At 44.7% G+C, this 22,353-nt stretch overlaps 1 long non-coding RNA gene and 1 pseudogene across 2 annotated transcripts; one reads left to right on the top strand and one right to left on the bottom strand.

Annotated features, from left to right (window-relative positions):
- The first annotated feature begins 4,411 nt into the window (after positions 1-4,411).
- On the top strand, positions 4,412-5,821 carry LOC147353631 (histo-blood group ABO system transferase pseudogene; annotated as a pseudogene).
- A 4,720-nt stretch (positions 5,822-10,541) lies between these two features.
- LOC147353630 (uncharacterized) lies at positions 10,542-22,129 on the bottom strand. 2 transcript variants are annotated; one of them, XR_015145880.1, is made up of 4 exons: positions 21,999-22,129; positions 21,325-21,587; positions 19,021-19,137; positions 10,542-15,098 (listed from the first exon to the last, which is right to left on the bottom strand). It is a non-coding gene; the product is annotated as an uncharacterized LOC147353630 (long non-coding RNA). The 2 variants fall into 2 exon arrangements; XR_015145879.1 differs by lacking the exon at positions 21,999-22,129 and having other exon boundaries at positions 21,325-21,658.
- Positions 22,130-22,353: the final 224 nt, after the last annotated feature.

The raw sequence follows: 22,353 nt of genomic DNA, 5'->3' as shown, positions 1-22,353 counted from the left end.
ATTTTTGCTTTTCTTTCCCTTGCCTGAGGAAACAGATCTGAAAAAAAAAAAAAAATGTTACTAAGACTTAGGTCAAATAGTATACTGCCTATGTTGGCAGGTAAGTATTGGAGTCACATTCATTAAAACAGCTCCAAATAGTAGCAGATGCTTCTTGTAGTTTATCAGATCATACCTCTTTAGTCTATCAATTCAAGGAAAACATCCCCGTTAACCTTGGGTGATGGGATGGTTGTAGGAGGGTTAGATGCCCAGTATCCCTAAAAGATGATGCTGTTATTATGCTGCACTCAATATGGCAGCAAATTTGGAAAACCTAGCAGTGGCCACAGGATGGGAAAAGGTAAGTTTTCATTCCAGTCTCAAGGAAAGGAAATACCAAAGAATGTACAAATTAACAAACAATTGCACTCATTTCACATGCTAGCAATATTATGCTCAAAATCCTTCAGTCTAGGCTTCAGCAGTATGTGAACCAAGAACTTCCAGATGTACAAACTGGGTTTAGAAAAGGCAGAGGAACCAGAGATCAAATTGCCAATGTCTGCTGGATCACAGAAAAAGCAAGAGAGTTCCAGAAAAACATCTACTTCTGTATTACCGAGTAGGCTAAAGTCTTTGACTGTGTGGATCACAACGAACTCTGGGAAATTCTTAGAGATGAGAATACATACCACCTTACCTATCTCCTGAGAAACCTGTATTCAGGTTAAGAAGCAACAGTTAGAACCAGACCTGGGACAACAGACTGGTTCAAAATTGGGACGACAAGTCTGTTTATGGTCATCGGACTTAGCAACTGAACGACAAAAATCTCCCTCATGGCACACATTGCGCCCAACCACTAGGTGGCAGTACAGCCACACCTCTTCTCATTCCTCTTGAATAAGACAGAAGCTCAGTAATGTGTTTACATCAATGTGTTCACTGCTTGTTTAACACAGTGACTTGACCAAGCCCTTCCTTTCAAACTCCACCCTTACCGAATGCCCCAGTCACATGAACCAAACTCTCAGTGACAAATTAACATACCACACACCTCTATTAATAGATCCCATCCTTGATGTGTCATCCTCTGTGCATTTCTCTTACTTTAGGACTCTTCCTTGGTATGCAGAGCTAATATAAATCCTGCTCTTCTGCAAGATTTAAGTCCCAACCCATCAACCTACTCCCATGTGCCATCACTAACTAGGCTACCAAGGCAAAAAGCATTATGGTTGGCAATGCAGCCATAACACAATTATTGGACCAATAACACATGATAGAACTTTTAATGTATTAATCCTGTAAATGAAAAGTATGAATAAATATTATGGGCTATTTGAGCCCAGGAACGTTTTTTAAGCATGGATATTTTGGACCAAGGACCATTTGGTATACAACAGAGATGCTCATGGACACTTTCAACAGGTCCCACTTCTGGGTATATATCTAAAGGAAATAAAAATAGGATCTTAAAGAGCAACCTCTATTCATGTTGCAGCATTATTCACAGTAGCCACAAATGAAAACAGCATAAATTGCTCATTACTGTATGAATGGATAAAGAAGATGTGATACACACACACACACACACACACACACACACACACATAATGGGATGTTATTCAGCCATGAAAAAGGGTAGTAGGGTAAAGAAACAGGGGTTTGAACAATGACAGTGGCCAGCGGTAATGGCTTGAACAAGATCCAGGTACTTGTGTTGAACAGGCTGGAGTCAGGGAGGTTACAGCCCAGGGCCTGACACATGGGCCAGTGGTGCCATGGAGACATGAAAACCTGGAGGTTCTCAGGCTAGTGCCCTGGCAGATCTGTTAGGTAGTCAGGACCTACTTAAGTGGTCAAAAGCTACACTGAGTCTCTCTCCCTGGTTCTATACCATTGGTGACTACTCCATCCTCTCTACGTCTTCATCTGTAATGTTCTTTAACCTCCAGGATTCCCAGAGAAGTGCTATGAACAAACTCATGGATTCCCTCTTCCACTGCCCTGGGATAAGCATATCTCCCAGACAGTCACCAAAGCCACAGATACAGGGCTAGACCCACAAGCACATGAAGCCCATGCTCCTTATGACTAGAGAGTGTCATAACTAGACAGGCTTAGAGACACTATAGAGTGTCATTTCCTCATCAAAGCAGTTGTTCAGTCTTCTGGCATTCACAACACCACAGTGTTGTCTACAGGTCTGCCACTACATCAGCATTATGACTAGGCATGACAATCAAGATCGTACTAACATTCTTATGCACACTGGGCAAATGTCACAATCTGGATCACAAAGGCAATGTGTCAGTCCCTGAAAAGACACTTATTAAAATTCACTCATCTTTGCCTCCTAAAATGCTAAGAACAACCCTGAGAAGGTTTCAGAAACCATGGCTCCAGCCACCTACTTCTATGGGAAGGCAGAAACAAGGTATCACAGAGTAGCACAAGAACACCAGGCAGCTTCAGGGTGCAGACGGCAGATGATCCCTACCCACCATGGGACTTTTATACCCACTGTTAGTCTCATAGCAGGCGGGCAGGAGTGTGTTTTAGAGGAGACATATGCTTGGAGCAGCCTAGGACTGCAAAGCAAAGTACATGTGTTGGCAACACGAGAAGCCAAGAGTCAAAAATGGCATTGGATCAGGTTCCCATACCCATCTTAAGGACTCTGCCTCAACTGCTATTGGAAGCATATGGGAGAGACCCAAAGGCACTTGACTGAGAAAAGAGCCTGAGAAAAGGAAACTGCAAAGAACACACAAATGAAGCCATGGATCAGAAAACAGAGTAGCTAAGAACCCAATCCTGGAGTCTGGCTACTTAGCTGGCTTCAGCACTTAGCAGCCGGTCATGCGGTCATGGGCTAGTCACCCACCTCTCTGAGCTTGTCTTACCATCTGGACCATGAGGATAATGTAGCATCCACCTCCCAGGATCACTGTAAGGAGTCAGCAATATAATGTACACAAACTTCAGCAGCATAATCCTAACTGTAACACAAGACCTAGGATCTCCATAGTAAATGTCCAGCGTAATTTTAAATGATTATTAGAGTGATTATTAGAGTAAATCAAGGCTGTATATTGTCACCCTGCTTATTTAACTTATATGCAGAGTACATCAGGCAAAATGCCAGGCTGGATGAATCACAATTTGGAATCAAGATTGCTGGGAGAAGTATCAACAACCTCAGATATGTAGATGATACCACTCTAATGGCAGAAAGTGAAGAGGAACTTAAAGAGCCTCTAGATGAGGGTGAGAGTGCAGAGTTAAAAAGCTGGCTTAAGACTAAACATTCACAAAACTAAGACCATGTTATCTGGTCCCATCATTTCATGGCAAATAGAAGGGGAAAAAAGTGGAAATGGTGACAGATTTTATTTTCTTAGCCTCCAAAATCACTGTGGATAGTGACTGTAGCCATTAAATTAAAAGACACTTGCTCCTTGGAAGAAAAGCCATGACAAACCTAGACAGTATATTAAAAAGCAAAGACATCACTTTGCTGACAAAGGTCTATATAGTCAAAGCGCTGGTTTTTCCAGTAGTCATGTATGGATGTGAGAATTGGACTATAAAGAAGGCTGAGTGCCAAAGAATTGATGCTTTCTAACTGTGGTGCTGAAGAAGACTCTTGAGAGTCCCTTGGACTGCAAGGAGATACAACCAGTCAATCCTAAAGGAAATCAACTCTGAATATTCATTGGAAGGACTGATGCTGAAGCTGAAGCTCCAATACTTTGGCCACCTGATGCGAAGAGTGGACTCATTGGAAAAGACCCTGATGCTGAGAAAGGTTGAGGGCAGGAGGAGAAGGAGGTGACAGAGAATGAGATGGTTGGATGGCATCACCAGTTCAATGGACATGAGTTTGGGAAAACTCCGAGAGATAGTGAAGGGCAGGGAAGCCTGGTGTGCTTCAGTCCATGGGGTTGCAAAGAGTCAGACACGACTTACCGACAGAACAACAAAGAGTAATACAGGAAAACAATCCTTGATCTAAAGATCTTTTATCTCTTCCACTACAATTACCAAATAAAGCCTCCTGAATGATTGCCCACAACAGCCTGTATGCATGTGACCTTGAAGACAGTCTGTTATCAACTTTATTGACTTTTCAGGAAATTAGTGCTTATGTAAATTTCTCACAGTCAGTAAGTATCAAGAGAAGGCCAGAGCACAAGCCCTCTGAGGTCCTGGTCAGGTCCTCTGGTGGCTGCTGCCCTGATCTGCTTTCATCACAATCTCTGTCCTTGACCTGCTCAGTGGCTGCCCTTCGGCTAGTCTCCTGAGCCTGTTTCAGGAGCCCTGCCTTTTCTCCTACAAGCTGGCCTGGAAGTTCTAGTAGACAGTCGACCGAATCCTACCACCTGGTTACTTTGACATGATCTTATATCAAACTTGAATTTATCAAGATTCTGCCAGTCCAGAAGTCTTACTCAGTTTGGTGGTCCTAAACACCCAACTCCCAGGAGCCCCTGGCAGGTAGAATCTCAAAAGGACCAGGCAACATAAGCACCTTGTGGTCAATGCATTCTGCCTTCCTGTGCCCGGGAGAGACCGCTGTGAGTGGAAGAATGAGAAGGGGCAGCTTCTCAGCAGCATTTGGTGATCCTGGCTTTAACAGTCTGAAGTGGAGGCATGGCCCGGCTGGTCAAGACATTGTCAAAGAACCCAATATGTTACTTCATCGAATGAACTTTCTTCTTTTAATAGCTCTTGCCTTGGCCTTCTTTGGCTATTGTTACCCGAATCCAAGAAGCCAGATGTTGGAAAGCATCCTAACCTGGGCAAGCAAGGTTCTTAGAAAAACCCATGGTGAACAAGGTGTAAGATTATCAAACACGTTGAATCTCCAGCCAGATGTTCTAATACTCCCTAGGAAAGATGTTCTTCCTGTGACCCCCTGCCTGGCTCCCATCATCTGGGACAGGGCTTTCAACACTGACATCCTGAATGAACAGTTCCAGCTTCAGAATATCACCATTGGATTAACTGTGTTTGTTGTAAAAAAATACATTTCCACCTGAAGCTGTTCCTGAAGACGGCAGAGATGTACTTCATGGTGGGACACAGGGTGAACTACTATATCTTCACTCACTGGCCAGACTATGTTCCTCGCATTCCCCTTCAGAAAGGACAGCAGATTGTCATTCTCAAGGTCCAGAGCTGTGCCAACTGGCAGGAGATCTCTATGCACCGTATGGAGGGGATCAGAAATTTTACTGAGCAGCGCTTCTATGAGGAGGTGAATTACCTTATATGTGCAAATGTGGACATGAAGTTTAGTGATCATGTGGGCATGGAGATCCTCTCCTCCTTGTTTGGCACCCTCCATTCTGACTTCTATGAGCTTAGTCAAGAAAGTTTCCCCTATGAACGCCAGCCTCAGTCACAGGCCCATATTCCTGATGATGAGGGGGACTTTTATTACACAGGGGCCTTATTTGTGGGGTCCATGCCAGAGGTTTACAAACCCACCAAGGCCTGCCACGAGATGATGGTGGTCGACCAGGCCAATCACATAGAGGCCATGCGAAATGATGAAAGCCACCTGAACAAATACCTGCTTTACCACAAACCCACCAAGATCGTCTCCCCTGAGTACATGTGGACTGAACAGAAATCAAAGGGTATCTGGGATGAGCAAAAGCCAGGCTTGCCTTACAACATAAAGAGGATTAGATTTAAAACTGTCAATTTAAAATTGCCACGAAATCAGGACTTACCAAAGGAAGCTTCCAGAAAGGACTCAGAGAGAGGCGATGGCCAGGCAGTCATCTTCCTCCGGACATTAAATTAAAACCAGTTTTATGAGAAAGGGTGTAACTCTACTTCCTCCCCCCCACCCCTTTTTTTGAGAGAAACTGCAAATGCCTCTCACAGTCCCCTGCAAATTCAGACAGGCCTGTCCTCTCTCCCCAACTCTTCATACACCAAACACACACATTTAGGCTGGCCTGATTCCAGAACTCAAGCACAGTTCCTGAGTTGGCACCACCTTTAGCTTCTGTGTGCTCCTGGCACCCTTCAGGATGGAGGAGGCCGAGGTCGGAGGCTGGGGTGGGGGGATTGGGGAGTCTTAGCCTGCTCTGGTGTTTCAGGGATCAGAGATGAGATTTTTTTCCAGGACAAGTAAAAATGCTCCTAGACACAAAGGCTCTTGTTTGTGTCTAGACAGGAGTCTGTTGTGGTCTGTGCATGAGTTGGAAAAGAATTTCCAGATGTGAGGCAGAATGAAAGGAGAATAAAGTTTATTAGAGTCAGAGACACAGAAGAGTGGGCCAGCTCAAAGGAGAGCTGAACCCTTTTGCAGGCTAGCAGCCAATTTTTATGGCCTCAAGACAGAGAAAATTCCTATTGGAATGGTGGCATTAGGTGATTGGTTAGGATGCTATAAGGTGGGTAATATGGTAGGCATTTTACCTAGTATGAGGTCAGGGAACTGGCTGGCTTAGATCCAGAGGCTCATGGCAATGGTTGCTATGGGGCTTGGTCAGTTCCAGAGATTTTTATCCTGTAGCCTTTGTATAGGGCTCCAGACACCCCTCTTTGGCTACTGCTCTGGTCCTGACCTCATGGTTACTCTTGGATACAGGCCAGCAACTTTTTCTCAGGATCTCCCACTTTCACTCTCATTACCACCCCCATGTCCACTCTACCCTAAGCTGCCTCTGGGAACCTTTTATCTTTTTAAATGGGGTTCCCCCCAAATGTTTTAATTGCTTTTAGAATGAGAGCTGATTTTTACTGTATACTTTGTTGCATTTTCTTTTCTTTTTTAAAGAAAAAGAAGAGAGTGAAGTCGCTCAATGGTGCTCAACTCTTTGCAACCCCATGGACTGTAGCCTGCCAGGCTCCTCTGTTCATGGGCTTCTCCAGGCAAGAATACTGGAGAGGGCTGCCATTTCCTTCTCCATGGGATCTTGACCCAGGGATCAAACCAGGCCTCCCGCATTGCAGGCAGACTCTTTACCTCCTGAGCCACCAGGGAACCCTTTAAAAAAAAAAAGTGTATAATTGCATTACAATGTTGTGTTAGTTTCTGCTGCATAATGGAGTGAATCAGCTACATGTATACATATACCCCTTCCCTTTTGGACCCCCTCCCACCTCTGGGAACCTTTTAAAGCCCTAGCTCTAGGTTCAAAAGCCTCCATGTCTACCATCACATTCAGATAAAGCCCTAACTGCTCAACATGCCAAGCCACTCCAAATCTGTTTCCCGTAGACAGGAGACTTGATAGGAGACTGGCCCCAGGTTTCCCAAATACTCCACTCAAATGCACTTCCAAGCCTTTGCACACCATGGTCCCTCTGCCTGTAACATTATTTCACTTTAATCACATCCAAGTATCTGAAACGGGGGACACCCCCTGCCCCCCGGGACACTCCCACCCCCACCACCACCATGTGTCAAGTCCTGCAGAAACGGCCTGACTTGAAAGTGAAGGGGCAGGCACCACCCATTTGGGTCTTTAGGATTCAGAGGTGGCAGTTCCCATGGGTGAAGTTTTGGAGAATGCAATTTATGCAATTTCCATCAGGGAAAACACCACCAGCCACGCCCATTGGCAGAGCTGAGCGGGGAGGGGCGGGTCACCAGGCCTGGGTGCTCAGCCAAACTCTCATCCCCGCCTGCCTCAGCCAAGCAGCCGCCTGCCTCAGCCAAGCAGCCACCACAAGCAGCACTCTCACCAAGTCCTGAGGTTCTGAAACCACCTCTGTCAGCGGGGACACATTCATTTTCATACCTCCAGTTCACTTTATCTTGGGCCCCACAAAGAATGCTCAAACTACCACACAATTGCACTCATCTCACACTCTAGTGAAGTAATGCTTGAAATTCTCCAAGCCAGCCTTCAGCAATACATGAACCATGAACTTCTAGATGTTCAAGGTGGTTTTAGAAAAGGCAGAGGAACCAGAGATCAAATTGCCAACATTCGCTGGATCATCAAAACAGCAAGAGAGTTCCACAAAAAAACATCTATTTCTGCTTTACTGACTATGCCAAAGCCTTTGATTGTGTGGATCACGATAAACCATGGAAAATTCTGAGAGATGGGAATACCAGACCACCTGACCTGCCTCTTGAGAAACCTGTATGCAGGTCAGGAAGCAACAGTTAGAACTGGACATGGAACAACAGACTGGTTCCAAATAGGAAAAGGAGTACGTCAAGGCTGTATACTGTCACCCTGCTTATTTAACTTCTATGCAGAGTACATCATGAGAAACGTTGGGCTGGAAGAAGCACAAGCTGGAATCAAGATTGCCGGGAGAAATATGAGTAACCTCAGATATGCAGATGACACCACCCTTATGCAGAAAGTGAAGTACTAAAGAGCCTCTTGATGAAAGTGAAAGAGGAGAGGGAAAAAGTTGGCTTAAAGCTCAACATTCAGAAAACGAAGATCATGGCATCCGGTCCCATCACTTCATGGCAGTTAGTGAAGTGAAGCAGTGGAAACAGTGTCAGACTTTATTTTTTTGGGCTCCAAAATCACTGTAGATGGTGATTGTAGCCATGAAATTAAAAGACGCTTACTCCTTGGAAGGAAAGTTATGACCAACCTAGACAGCATATTAAAAAGCAGAGACACTACTTTGTCAACAAAGGTCCATCTAGTCAAGGCTATGGTTTTTCCAGTAGTCATGTATGGATGTCAGAGTTGGACTACAAAGAAAGCTGAGTACCGAAGAATTGATGCTTTCGAACTGTGGTGTTGGAGAAGACTCTTGAGAGTCCCTTGGACTGCAAGGAGATCCAACCGGTCCATCCTAAGAGAGATCAGTCCTGGGTGTTCATTGGAAGGACTGATGCTAAAGCTGAAACTCCAATATTTTGGCCACCTGATGCGAAGAACTGACTCATTTGAAAAGACCCTGATGTTGGGAAAGATTGAGGGCAGGAGGGGAAGGGGATGACAGAGGATGAGATATTTGGATGGCATCACCGACTTGATGGACAAGAGTTTGAGCAAGCTCTTGGAGTTGGTAATGGGCAGGGAAGCCTGGTGTGCTGCAGTCCATGGGGCTGCAAAGAGTCAGACACGACTGAGCAACTGGACTAAGCTGAGACTAAAGCTTAGAGTTCAATTTTGTAAGCCTCAATTTATTTGGTCAATGACAAGAGAGAAAGAGCTCCAGACAATGTCAGGAAAACATTTTTAATTTAAGCACACCAAATTAAAACTTGTGGGATGCAGCCCAAGCAGTACTTAAGGGAATGTTGCTGATTTAACTGCTCATATGAAAAAGGAAGTGAGCTTGAAAAACAAGGATTTAATTTTCAATTCTAAGATTAGAGACAAGGAGAACAAATTAAATCCAAACTATAAATAAATAATAAAGGAGTAGAAATAGAAAGTATACCTTAGAGAAAATTAACAAAATGGATTTTTAAAAATATTAATAAAATTAATAAAACTCCAGCAAGTTGGATCAAGAAATAAAAAGGGAAAAAAATCAAATGGCCAGTATGAGGAATAAAGAAGGGAGCTTCACTACAGTTTTGACAGATGTTGCTTCAGTCATGTTCGACTCTGTGCGACCCCATAGATGGCAGCCCAACAGGATCCCCCGCCCCTGGGATTCTCCAGGCAAGAATACTGGAGTGGGTTGCCATTTCCTTCTCCAAAAGGATAACAAGTGACCTTAAACTCCTTTTGTTGATGAAAATTGCAGATCCAGATTAATTTTATTAAACATGTAAGGATGATACTTTCAGTTCAGTTCAGTTGCTAAGTCGTGTCCGACTCTTTGTGACCCCATGAATTGCAGCACGCCAGGCCTCCCTGTCCATCACCATTTCCCAGAGTTCACTCAAACTCACGTCCATCGAGTCGGTGATGCCATCCAGACATCTCATCCTCTGTTGTCCCCTTTTCCTCCTGCCCCCAATCCCTCCCAGCATCAGAGTCTTTTCCAATCAGTCAACTCTTCTCATCAGGTGGCCAAAGTACTGGAGTTTCAGCTTTAACATCAGATACTTTACCAGTGTTATATAAACTCTTTCAGAGAGTATAGGAGTAAACATTTTCTACTCATTCTACAAGGCAAACATGACACTAATATCAAAGCCCAACAGTAAAGAAATTAACAGTTTAATATCCCTCATGAACACAGACATTAAAAATCTTTAACAAAACTTTAAAATTGAATCCAACCAGAGAGCAAAGGTTGATCTAGGGGTACCAGTGGGATTTGTCCCAGGTATGCAAGGTTGGTTTAACACTCAAAAACCAATCAAAGCAATTCATCATATTAAGAAAATAAAGAAGGAAAGTCATGTGATTATCTTAAAACTGTGGGCAAGGTAATTGACAAAATACAAGGGCCTCTTCAGAAAAATCTTTTGACAAAATAAGAATTGGAGGAAACTTCCTTTAAGTGATAAAATGCCTCTGTTAATATAACAGATTTCATTTAATAGCACACTGAACACTTTCCTCTAAGACCAAGAAAATGATGTCTCTTTTTTCAATATTTTAGGTTGTAGCAAATGAAGACGGTAAGCAAAATAAAGGCATACAAAGTAAAGAGGAGGAAATAGAACTATCTTTATTCATTGACAACATGATTGTGTAAATACAAAATCCTAAGGACTCTGCAAAGAATCTACTAGAAGTAAAGAATAAATTTAGTAAGGTTCCCACATACAAGGTAAATACACAAAAATCAATTGTATTTTCTGCTAATGAATGACTGAAAATTAAAATTTAAAAGTAAAATTTATGATACCTTATAAAATGCTTAGGAATTAGCCAATGTTGTATAATACCTATACACTACAAAAGAGTTGTTGGCAAATTTTTCTGTAAAGAGCCAGATAGTAAATATTACAGGCTTTACAGGTTACATCTTGTTGTATTTTCTTCTGTTTTTATTTATTTTTTAAATTTAGTAACTGTTAATACTATTTTAAGCTCACTGGCATTACACACCCACATTTTACATCCACAAAAACAGGCTGTGGACAAAACATGGCTCATGGGCTATCATTTGTCACCTCCTACTACAAAACATTCTGAAAGAAAATTTAAAAGTCCTAAATATAAAGAAAATATGTACCAATCTGGTAGAGTGGAAAAATTAATATTGGTAAGTTATCAATTCTGATCATGACCCTTAAACTGAATCTATAGGATTATTACAAGAGATACTGTGTCCTTGAGTAATAAGACTTTTCACCCAAGGTGAATCCTGCAATAAATCTGTCCTGCACCCAGGAGAAGACAGCTCACAGCTGCTTAGTTTGCTGCATGGCTCACTTGGCAGAGAGATGCCTGAGGGGTAATTCTGACAATTTCTGCTCTCTGTCCTCTCTGTTCTCTCCTTCTCCCAGAAGATTCTGAAGATACTAGAGCCCACTGTGGCCTGTGGGTACCTTGAGTCTGAATTGGTTGAGTTGAACCAATTCAGACCTCCTACTATGCATTGCATGTGCTCATCAGAGGTGTGCCATGGTGCTGAGTCTCCTAAGGACTATAAAAATGGTCACCCACAATGCCTACATGAAGAGGAGGCACCACAGTCAAGTGGATAACGCATGAGCTCTGGAATCAGACTGAGTTCAAATCCTGGCTTCTCCACTAACATGCATGTGAGCTGAGGAAGGTTCTAAGGGTTAAATGCTGTTTGCAATCTGTAAAGTATACGAAAAGAATTGAAGAGAATTTGCCTGCCTGGAAAGTTATGTTGCAGGGTGCAGTGTCTATCTGGTCAGGTCAGGTCTGGGTGCCCCATCTCAGAAAACTCCCCAGCTCAGGATGCTGGGGACTTGCTCCTTTCCAAGGCGGCCACAGAGAAGGCATGCCTGCTCCTGGACTTGGAACAGTGATAGAGAGGTCCCCCAAGGAGGCACATCTGGTAGCCCTGAGCTACTAGCATGAAAAGTGGAGAGTGTGGAGTAAACTGTGGTGGGTGGTGACCACCTGAAAGGAAGAGGCTGGGACAGAAGCTGCTCATCCTTTCCTCTGCACCTTAGCACCCATTCTCTTGCAGCTATCCCAGGCCTCCTGGACAATGACTGGAACAGAGCTGAACCCTGGTCCCCCAAACCCCCTTTCTTTTACCCTGACTCCTTCCTGCAAGCCAGTCCTGACCCTGGCAGGATCCAGGTTGCTCTGGCACTTTGGCCTCTGGCTTTGGCAGGCTCTGCTCGGCAGTGACCATGGGGAAAGGGCTGAGGGACTCATAGGGACTGGTTGCTGAGCCTTGGTGTGGAGGAACCTGCACACCTGGGGGTGACAGTTGTGTAGGCTCTGGGAGTTCACAGTCCTGAATAGTCCTCCAGACCACAGGGCACATGTGGTGCCAAATACTTGCAAAGGGCTGCTTTGAAGAGTTAAAACACTCCTCTGGGACTGGGCAGCTGGGCTTCGCCCTCTGCCCTCTCGTGCTTTTCCATCACTCCCCTTTGCTGGAGGGCCCTTTCTCTGTCAATGCATTTCAGCACTATGTCACAAGCATCAGGCTGATCTGTGCACACCGTACCTTGGAGGAGCTGGTAGTGAGGACAGCTCAAGTTGCGTACTAAACTCTCAGGTTCAACTGCCCTCCATGGGCAACTTCCTCAGCAAGTTTCACTCCTTCCTGTGCCAGCCCAGCTCGCCCTCCCCATTCCCGCTTTGGGCAGGGATCTCTCTGGAGCACCTGTGCCCTTCCTCCACCCTGTTCCCAGCAGGTTCTACCCAGATCTAGGGTTGTTACCTCCTCAAGTTTTCTATCACCCTGAAGAGGTGTTACCCAGTCCAGTAGGCTCGGGGCTCCTCTCCAAGATCTTTCCCTTGGGATCCTGGTGGCAGTGGTCTGTGGTGGTTTAGTTGCCAAGTCATGTCCAACTCTTGTGACCCCATGGACTGGAACCTGCCAAACTCCTCTGTCCATGGGATTCTCCAGGCAGGACTACTGAAGTGGGTTGCCATTTCCTTCTCCAGTGGATCTTCCTGATCCAGGAATTGAACCTGGGTCTCCTGCTTTGCAGATTCTTTTTTTTTTAACTTTTATTTATTGGGCTGCATGGGGAGTCTTCTGTCTTCCCTGTGGCATGCAGGATCTTCAGTTGCAGCATGTGGGATCTAGTTCCCTGACCAGGGATTGAACCCAGGCCCCCTGCATTGGAACTCGGAGTCTTAGCCTCTGGACCACCAGGGAAGTCTCTGCAGACAGATTCTTTACCGAATGAGCTGTGTCCTGGTAAGACTCTCCAAGTGACAGTATTGTGTGCTTACAGTTCAAAGATGTGTAGCCACTCGAGAATAGTAAAGAGCCCTCCTCCAGGGCCAGAGGGACTCCCCTTGCTTTTCTCCCTGAGCAGGCCTGCCTGTATGAGGCCTGGGCCATCCAATCCATCCCTAGATCCTTGCCTAAAGGAGATCAGGTTGATGGCACTAGGAACTCATGGAAAAGGGACAGCATAGGAGGATGATCAAACAGTGATCAAAAGGCAGACTGTCAGGAAGGAGCCACCACAACAGGGGGAATATCCTGTCAGCATCTAGACCCCTTTGGGTGGTGGCAGTTTTGGGGTCACTGTGTTCATCCCAAACGCCAGTACCATGTCTGGGGCAGGCACCCAGCTTTGGAACTAGGCTTGGGAGAACACCCAGCACTACAGCTCACACTGTATAGGCTTAGACTTGCTACCTGTCAGCCTACAGCACCTGCCACTGAGTTTACAGCGACCAGGTTGTATGGAGTGAAAACTGTCCTGGGAGACCTTTCCTTCCTGCCTACAGTCAGAGCACCTGAGGCCCACTCTGCCCAGTGCACCTGTTCCTACTGAAGGAGACAGCAGCCCTGAGAACAAACTCACTTCTGAGGCATGGCTGCTCCTGCTGAAGTCTGGGTCACCTGGGTGCTGGGCTGCTGGAACACAGCAGATGCAGTAGGAGGGGCCGGCATCATAACAGTGCTTGGGAGATGCCTCGGTTCCCACCCACAGTCAGACCACCTGGGACACACCTGACCAGAGGACATCCGTGGTGCTGAAAGGTCCAAAACCACACCTGTGTCAGAGGCCCTTTTGTTCCCCTACAGTCAGAGCACCTGGTCACTACCAGAACACACGTGTCCCAACAAGCAAGGACAGCACAATACCTATGATGGAGGATGATCAAATAAATGGCTGAAAGGCAGGACTATCAGAGGGTGGGGCACCCCATCAGCATCTAAGCCCCTTTAGGTAGTGGTAGTTTTGGGGTCTTTGTACCTGTCCCCAGACCCACTTCCATCTTTGAGGCACCTGGTTCTCTTCCCACAAATGGACAGAGCATTGGGGGCCCATTGAGCCAATAAACACTTCCAGCCTTCTGTGAGACACCCAGGGGAGCCTGGCTGTTACTATCAGAGGGGCTGGCACTAAACCTGTGGCTGGAGATACTGCTGTTCATGAATCCAGTCAGAGCACGAGCGGCTTTCCAGTCCGGAGTATAGGTGCTGCAGTGGGAGGAGACAGCATCATACCTGTGTTTAGAAACACTTCTGGTTCCACCAGTATTCAGGGCACCTAAGGTACTGATGGCCAGAGCATGTCTGTTACCGCCAGAAGGGACAATACTGTACATTTTAAGGAAGATTCTTCTATTCTCGCCTTCAGTCAGAACACCTGGGGCCTAGCCAGCCAGGGTACCCACTTTTGACTTTGTAGGAGCTGACACCACTGAGAAAATACCCATAATTCAGGCACACTTGTTCCTACCTAAATGTGCCTCTGAGGTGGGCAGAGTCAACAGCGGCCTGCCTTTGAGGCTTCCTCGTCACCTGCCCAGGTCTTCACTGGAGATGCAAACTGTTGAATCACCAACCTATTCATTTTCTTCTAGTGAAAGAGCCAGGAATTCAACAACCAAGAGGCCAAAGCTTCCTGTGGAAAAGGCAGCAGACGACCACTGTCCACCATGAGCAAACCTCCCTCTGCTGGGAAGAGGCTCAGCACAGACCATGCCAGTGATGACGACACATGGAACCGCCGGCTCTTTTTCCTCCTACAGAAAGCTGGAGGCTCATTGCCTCCAGGTGCTTTTGTACAAGCCGTAAGGTATGGATTCAGATGAGCCAGGTCAGAGGTCAATTCTGGCTTGAGAAGTTCACTGGGGAGAGGAGAGAGAGATTTGTAAGTTTCAACTATGCTGCATTTCATTCTTAGCCTGGAATACCCAAGCCCTGGGCCAGTTTTCCTCTAGTCTTGATATTGGTGAGACAATCCCTTCCCCTGCTGCCTACAGATGTCCCCTTTCCCTTTACCCATTTTGCTTCATGGTTCTTTCACTTTTCTTTCCAGATTAAATATATAAAGCCTTCTTTTAAAACTTATTTTTTTAAAAGGAGTATAATTGCTTTACAATGTTGTGTTAGTTTCTGTTGTGCAAGTACGTGAATCAATTATAAATGTGTACTTATCCTCTCCCTCTTGTGCCTCCCTCCCCCCACCCCCATCCCACCACTCCAGGTCATCCCAGAGCACCAGGCTGAGTAAAGCCTTCTTCATATTAATTTATCCCATGTCTATGAGCCTTTGTTCTTTGACCAGTCCGTGGAAGAACTGACCTGTATGAGTGGCAACAGGTGGAGCCTGACTTAACTTTTTCAAGTTTTCTAGGTCTCAGCAAATATAGCGACATTTATGACTTAATGTGCTGACTTCTGAAGTCCCAAGGGGAAGACAGGGTGACTCACCCTTGCTTCTTTCCTCTATGCTTTTCCCTAACATCTGGCCTGTTTGCCAGATCATCCCCACTGTGCAAAGCACATTTTACAATTCTAGTCTTTTTAAAACATTTGAATATCTCTTTTGTATCGTTTTCTTTAAATTAGACTTAGGTCAGGCATTCTACCACATTCACACTGCTCAGAGAGGATGGGCTTGGCATCTGCCTTCCTGGGCCTGGAATGGAAGAAGGAATTCATGCCACTCTGTAATTACTGAAAATGTTAAGTCTAGGATAAAATACGTGACTCATCAATGATTTTTGGTCACTGGAACTATGGAAACAAACTAGGGAGGAATTCATAGACGGGGAAGATAAGAATGGAGAATATACAGGGATGATGCAATTCTCAGTGCATATGGTTGAGATCGTTGGCTCTGTGCATGGGGGTGACATCCTCACCTCAGATCATCACAAAAAACAGATTCTAGAAGGATCCAAGATACCAGATATTAAAAGTGAAGTTATGAATGTTTTAGGACAAAATGTAAGAGACCCTGATTATAGCCTTGGGATATGAAGGAGTTCCTTTTTAAAATAGTTTTTCAATTTTTAATTGAAGGATAATTGTTTTACAATATTGTGTTGGTTTCTGCCATACAACAGCAAGAATCAGCCAGGGGTGTATGTATGTCCCCTCTCTCTTGAACCTCCCTCCCACCTCCCACCCAACCCTCTAGTTTGTCACAGAGCACTAACTTGAGATCCCTGTCTTATACACAAATTCCCACCAGTGATCTATTTCACATATGCTAGTGTATATGTTTCCATGTTACTCTGTCCAGGAGTTCTTTTTAAATTTTTTAAAAAATGTATTTACTTTTTTTTTTGGCGATGTAAGCAGCAAATGGGATGTTAGTTCCCTGACCAGGGATCAAACCTGAGCCCCTTGCACTGTAACCTCAGAGCCTTAACCACTGCACCACTTCAGGGAAGTCCTGAAGGAGTTCTTAAGAACAAAAAGATCATAAAATAAACCAAGAAATAAAATTTAACCAAAACAAAAACCTTTTATTTAAAAACCATGTGTTGTTGTTGTTTAGTGGCTAAGTTGTATCTAACTCTTTTATGATCCTCTGTCCATGGGATTTCCCAGGCAAGTATATTGGAGTGGGTTGCTATTTCCTTCTCCAGGGGTTCTTCTCAACCCAGGGATCCAACCTGCGTCTCCTGCATTGGCAGGTGGATTCTTTACCACTGAGCCACTAGGGAAGCCCTTTAAAAACCATACACAAAACTAAAGGACAAAACATTGACTTAAAAATACTTTTCCAAAAAGATATAATTCAAAAGATGAAAAAGTAGGGCACAGATCAGGGGAAATGTTTATAAAATATATATCTAACAAAGGACTGGTATGAATAAGCATATGAAAAGATGTTCAACATCACTTATCATTAGGGAAAATAAAACCAAAACCAGAATGAGATATTTCACACCTATTAGGAGGGCTCTACCAATGAAGCAGAAAATAACAAATGGTGGCCAAAATGTGGAGAAATTGGAATGCTTGTACATTGCTTGTGGGAGTGCAGATGCTATAGAAAACATTATGGAAGTTCCTCAAAAATTTAAGCATATAGTTACCTATGATTTAATAGCTCAGTTTGGTAAAGAATCTGCCTGCAATGCAGGAGACCCCAGTTCGATTCCTGGGTTGGGAAGATCCCCTGGAGAAGGGAAAGGCTACCCACTCCAGTATTCTGGCCTGGAGAATGCCATGGACTGCATGGGGTTGCAAAGAGTTGGACACGACTGAGTGACTTTCACTCTCACTTTCTTTCAGCAGTTTCACTCCTCGATATATACTTAAAACAATTGAAAGCCAGGACTTAAACAGGTATTTGCACACCCATGTTCATGTGGCAGTAGTCACAATAACCAAAAGGTGGAAGTAACCCATGTCCATCAACTGATGAATGGATAAACAAAATGTGGCATATACATCCAATGGGATATTATTCAGTCTCAAAAAGAAATTCTGATACATGCTACAACATAGATAAACCTTGAACACCTCATGCTAAGTGAAATAAGCTAGACAGAAGGACAAATGTTGTACAATTCTACTTATATCAATCAGGTAGTTAGAATAGGCAAATTCATAGACAAAATAGAAAGTGGTTGCCATGGGCTTGAGGGAATAATGGGGAACTATTGTTTAGCAGGGACACAGTTTCTGTTCGGGATGATGAAAAAATTCTAAAGATGGATAGTGGTAATGGTTGTACAACAATGTGAATGCACTGTGTTACGATTTGTTAAAATGATAAATTTTGTTATTAACATATATATATATATATATATGTTAGTACAATTTTAAAAAAGCTTTATGGTAAATGAGAGAATTCAGATACAAAGAACCACATATTCTATGATTCCATTTACATGAAATGTCCAGAATTGGTAAATCCATAGAAGTTTTCATTCAGAAAGTATGTTAGTGTTTTTTTGGGTCAGGATCATTGGGAGGTAATAGGGGTACAAGGTTTCTTGGGGTGATGAAAATGTTCTAAAACTGATTCTGTTGCTATTTGCACACCTGTGGATACCCTTATAGCCCTTGAATTCTACACTTTAATGGATGGATTGTTTGGTACATAAGTTATATCTTTAAAAAGTTATAACAAAAGTCAATGTAATTCATCATGCTCAGAAATTAAAGGAGGAAAGCCATGCAATCATCTCAATAGCTGTGGACAAATTAACTGACTCAGTTTAACATTCCTTTAAAAAAATCTTTTAACAAAGTTGGAATTTGGAGTGAATTTCCTTCCTATGGTAATGTGTACATCAAAACAAAACACAACAACCTCAGCTAACAGCATACTGCTCACACTTCCCCAGAGACCAGAACTGGAAAATGGTGTTCATTGTCTACTACATTTTACTGGAGGTTGTGGCAAATGTCGTATGTAAGAAAAGTAAATAAAATCATACAGATTAAAAAATAAGAAGTAAAATTGCCTTAGATTCAGAGAAGTCATGATTGTGTACATAGAAAATCTTATGGAATCTAAAAAGAAACCAGAGGAAGAAAGGAGTGAATTTAGCAAAGCTCTGGCATAGAAGATATATACATATATAAAACATTTTTTTCTGCCTACTACCATATGCCAGTACATGTATGTGTTTGTTTATCTGTGTGTATATGAGTGTACATGGGCTAGTGGAGTGGAAAACTAATATTGGTAAACTGTCAATTCTGATCATGACTCTGAAAGCTGGTCTATTCTGTTATTCAAAGAGATATTGGTACCCTTTGGGCATAAGACTTTTCAGCCAGGGTGAACCTTGCACCCACCTTATATGCATCTCCTGTTCTTGCACCTGGGAGAAAAATCACTCACAGACAGCTGTGTGATCTGCAGCAAGACGGCAAGACTCAATCACCTGATGGTGCTATGTTGACAATTGGTGCCTGCAAATGTAAAGGTAAGGAAAAGAAATTCAAGGACATGCAGATTAAAACAGAAGAAATTAAAATGACTTTAATTCTATGAATGCAATTCATAGAAAACCTTCTTGTGGGTGTAGAAAATCCTAAAGAATCAAAGAAGAAGCTATCAGTAGTCAAAAGGGAATTTACCCCAGGTCTCAGCATGCAAATCAATATATTTTTAAATGTATTTTCTATATACCATCAAAGAACTACCGAAAGCTAAAATTGAAAGGATATAGTATTTGAAAATCTCATAAATTTCTTAAAGATAAATTAACAAAATCTCTGCAAGATCTAGTTACAGAAAACTACAAAACAGCAGTTGCAAATTTTCTCTTCAAGGGCCAGATAGTGAATATTATAGGTTTTATGGAACTGATGGTCTCTTTTAAATATTCTTTCATTTTTTAAAACTCTTTAAAAATGTTAGCACAATACTTAGTCATTGGCCTTATTAAAACAAACGGGGGCCTAATTGAGCCTATAGGTCATAGCTTGTGGACACTGCTACAAAACATCGCAGAGAGGAATATATATGCATACGACTTCCCTGGTTGCTCAGACGGTAAAGCGTCTGTCTACAATGCGGGAGACCGGGGTTCGATCCCTGGGTTGGGAAGATCCCCTGGAGGAGGAATGGCAATCCACTCCAGGACTACTGCCTGGAAAATCCCATGGACAGAGGAGCCTGGTAGGCTATGGTCCATGGGGTCTCAAAGAGTCAGACACAACTGAGCGACTTCACTCTCTCTCTCTCTCTCTCTCTATATATATATATATAAAGACACACACACACACACACACACACATATATATATATCACATGGTGCTATGCTGTGCTTAGTCACTCAGTCATGTTTGACTCTTTGCGACCCCATGGACTGCAGCATGCCAGGCTCCTCTGTCCGTGGGGATTGTCCAGGAAGGAATACTGAAGTGAGTTACCATGCCCTCCTCCAGGGAAGCTTCCTAACCCAGGTCCCCACACTGCAGATGGATTCTTCATTGAGCCACCAGGGAAGCCCTCATGTATCATGGTACTCTACTGTAAAAATTAATATTGATAAATTATAAATTTTGGCCAGAACCCTGAACAACAAGAGATACTGGTACCCTTAGGGCACAAGGCTTTTAGGGCAAGATGGACCCTTGACCCACCTCATGTACCATCTCCTATCCTTGGCCTTAGAAGAAGACAGGTCATGGAGATCATCACTGTTTGCAGAGCAAACACTTAGAAATGTCCTAAGGAAAGGTGCCAACAACAATGATGCCAACTCTACATCTTCTGGGGAGACCGAGGCCCCCTTGTAGCTAATGGTGACATCTGAGTTGAACTAAAAGAAAGACTTTCTAGTAAACTCTGTGTGTGTGTGTGTATTCAGTCATGTCTGACTCCTTGATACCCCCATGGACTGTAGCCCGCCAGGCTCCTCTGTCCATGGGATTTTCCAGGCAAGAGTACTGGAACAGGTTGCCATTTCTTGCTCCAGGGGATCTTCCCCGCCCAGGGATCGAACCTGTGTCTCTTGGGTCTCCTGCATTGGCAGGTGGATTCTTTACAACTGAACCACCTGGGAAGGCCAGTAGACAGTGTGTGTGCTCATTATATTAATAAGTGTGCCATGGGGCTAAGATTCCTATAGGTTATGAAAAAAATGGTTACCCAGGAGGCCTCCATGATGAGAGGGCACCACAGTCTGGCCACTCCACCTGTGTGAGTGAATAAAGTTATAGAACTAAATGCTGTTTTACTAAATTTGTAAAAATAAGCAAAGAAACCCTTCTTCCCAGAAAGGAATGATGTGTCATTCAGGCAGGTCAGAACTCAGTTCCTCACCTCAGACACCCAGAAAGCCTAGATGGTGAGGCTCCAGGCTCAAGTCTCTCCAGGGCAGCTTCAGAGAAGTTGCCTGACTTGAGGATTTTGGGAGCTGACTTCAGAGGAGGGAAGAGAACAGGGTGCAGGACAAGGAGAGCAAAATGATGACATCAGTGGCAACTGCCAAAAAGAAAAAGGCTCCAGCTTCTTGTGCCCCATGGCACTCTGGTGTCTCCTTCCTCAGCACCTGTCCTGCAGAAGCCTCCCTGGCCCTCTGGGTGGGTAGTCACCCTAGGATACAGCGCAGCCCTCCTACCCTCCATCATCGGGCTTCTCATACTCACCTATCCCAGTGAGCTGGGTCGCCATCTGGATCTGGGCTGCTCCTCAGACTCGGGGGCAGCTTCTGTCTTCCCCGGTGACCCCGGAGAAAGAGCTGCAGGAAGCTCCGCCACTGACTACAGAAGCCACTGTCCCCAGACCAGGCGCTATGGGCCTGCAGACCCGCGCACCTACGCAGGATGAACGGACGCTGGCCTGAACGGTTCTTAGGCTTCCTCCCGGCGCACTGGCATGTCTGAGTCTGCGCACCCGCAACACTTCGTACCTGCGTGGAGTTCCAGAGGGGCAGAGGCCCGTTGGGGTTGGGCCGTTGGACCTCGCCCTTTGCCCTCTGTCACTACTTCACGCCCTTCTCTCGCGCACCTTCCTCTGTCACGTGTCCCAGGGGTGTTACCCTCGTTGTCGAGTAATCGGAAGCCAGGAGACCTCTCTGAGCTTCCCAGCCCGCTCGGAGGATCCCTCAGCGCGCAGACTTCTCTTCACCGGCAACTTCCTCAACTAGCTCCACACCCCGCTCCCCACTCTGATGTCCCGCCCCCGCATCCCCTTGTCTGGTCTGAATAAATCTCCACCTGGGCTGTTGACTGAGATTATCACCCCAGTTTGACATCACAGCTAAGAGGCTAAGCTAAGACCTGATCTGGCAGGCTCAGTGCTCCTCTCTGTGGATCCGTACCTCAGTGTGGTGTGTGTGTGTCTGTTCTTCTGGTCTCAGAAGCTATCACTGTCTGCTTGCTCTTCCAAGATGTTCCTCCACTCAGGAACACTGAAGACTCCTCCTGCAGGGTGCAAAATAGCTCTTGAGCAGGCCTCTGTGAAGCCTGGGCCATCCAGTCAGCCCTAGATCTGTGCCTGAAGGAAACTGAACTGAACGCCCTACAAAAGGAAGGGCGGAGGAGGACACAAAATAGCATAGGACAGATGATCAGAGAAGGGCTCCCGCCCTGGCTCAAAGCAGTGGGAGTGTACCAGCACCATGCAGGGCCCTGGAGACCAAGAGGGTCTTCACCTGCTTCTGGTAGAGCCTGGGC

This window comes from Bos grunniens, chromosome 18 (assembly GCF_055505025.1).
Source record: "Bos grunniens cultivar Pamir isolate PY7600 chromosome 18, Bosgru_T2T1.0, whole genome shotgun sequence".
In the NCBI taxonomy this organism is placed as follows: domain Eukaryota; kingdom Metazoa; phylum Chordata; class Mammalia; order Artiodactyla; family Bovidae; genus Bos; species Bos grunniens.
Note: the sequence above shows the minus strand (reverse complement) of the source record. Positions and strands in the feature narration are given on the sequence as shown.